Below are 2,000 nucleotides of genomic sequence, written 5' to 3' on the forward strand. Positions count from 1 at the left end.
GTGTTGGAGTGGGGGGTTAGTGGACTGAGCGTTTACTTGTTGTTGTAATTTTTTTTTCCTGATTTCTTTTTTTAAAATTTGGTTAGGACGTTTGTTATTTGGTTAGGACCTCTGTGTTTCTCAGGCCGTAAAAAGAGAGGGGGGAGGTTGTCTTTTTAAAATTTGACTTATACATCTGTGTGAGTCATTTAGAATTTGGGCTTTGTCTTTCTTTTTTCTGTGGGGTGGGGATTGGGAAGGGGGTAGTATTTTGGGAAAGGAGTACTTTTTGTGCTGTTTGAAGTAGGTGATTATGGAGGAGGAGGGAGGGGTGGTGGTTCTTTTTCGAGCGGGTCGGAGTAGGGGGGCTGGTTGTTTATTTTTTGCTTTGTTTTGTTTTCCTTTGTTCTATTATTAGTCCTATTCAAAGGGAAGAGGGTTTTTTTCTTGGAAAGGGGAGGGGGGGTTGAATTTATGAAGTACGTAGAGAACTTTTAAAACCTATCTGACAAAATACTGGTTTACGCCTTTGAATTTCATAGTTCCAATAAATATCGATGGGTTGTCTGAAAAAGGGGGAAAATTGCACATCTGTGCTGTATCGACAATACTTTCGTTTTTTTGCGAATTTGTTGTTTTATGTTTTTTGGGGATTTTTTTTTTTTATTTCTTTTATTTAAACATCACACCTGACACGCTTTAAAAAAGTAGTTAGATATAACAAGGGACGCGACAAAGATTGCCTCGTTCGCTGGTTCCAGTAATAGCTTGTTCAAAGTAATGACCTTTTACTCAAGAGCTTTTTTGATTGGCCTTATTAAAGATTGCCACACAGAGGACGTTTCCGATGGCGAAATCAAAGTAAGAATTCAACGTGTATTTTTGTCGCAGGGTGAACAAAAATGTATTTTAATACGTGAACAAGGGATTTGGTTATTACCAGGATTTTCAGAGAGAGAGAGAGAGAGAGAGAGAGAGAGAGAGAGAGAGAGAGAGAGAAAGGAGGGGAGACGGAGAGAGACAGACACACAGACAGACTGACAGACGGACAGAGAGAAAGAGAGAGAGAGAGGGAGAGAGAGAAAGACAGACAGACAGACAGACAGACTGACAGACAGACAGACAGACAGACTGACAGACTGACAGAGAGACGGAGAGAGAGAGTGAGAGAGAGAGAGAGGGGTGGGGGAGGGAGGGAAGGAGGCAGGAAGGGGTAAATAGAGTGTGGATTTGTCTATGAAATGAGAGTGGGAGTGTGGGGGGGAGTGTGTTTCTGATCTTTGTATGTGCTTTTGTAATGGTCTGTTCAAAAACGAAAGACAAACGAAAGCAAGCAAAAGCTGAGATATTACACTAAAAAACATTACACAAAAATAAATGGAAAAAAAGTAAAATTCACATGCTTTAAGTTCAAAAAGGTATTCAATAAGAGTACATTTCGCACAACTGTTGTTCACAAAAATACATTAAATGACAAAAGTACAAAGTCAGAAAACAACGAATAAATAACAGCCAGATGCAACTTGTTTTGTTTGTTCTGTTTTTGTTTTTGTTTTTCTTTTTTTGCTTGTTTGTTTATAATTCGTTTCGGAAGCAGGCAGTCTTGACCCTGTCAAACTTAGCCAACTTTGGCTCTGTGGGATGCACACAAGCAAACTAAAAGGGATAGCGGGGGAAAATCATTATTTTGTGCCTTTAAATCGAACTCTCGTCTTTCACGTGCAAGTCAAAGAAGACCTGATCCTTTACATCGAGGATATTCGACATTTGAAACCATCCCAACCGTTATTACACGCCACTCGCTGAGAGAGAAACTAGTTTTCAATATTAAATGATACAGCTTTTCATTATTCATCATAATATATCACATTTCACCTCTATTCCTTATCTGTTCCTCGCGCCTCCTGTCGTCCTCTCTCTTTTTCTCTGTTCCTCTCTCTCTCTCTCTCTCTCTCTCTCTCTCTCTCTCTCTCTCTCTCTCTCTCTCTCTCTCTCTCTCTCTCTCTCTCTCTCTCTCTCTT

This window comes from Aplysia californica, unplaced genomic scaffold (genome assembly GCF_000002075.1).
Source record: "Aplysia californica isolate F4 #8 unplaced genomic scaffold, AplCal3.0 scaffold00874, whole genome shotgun sequence".
In the NCBI taxonomy this organism is placed as follows: domain Eukaryota; kingdom Metazoa; phylum Mollusca; class Gastropoda; order Aplysiida; family Aplysiidae; genus Aplysia; species Aplysia californica.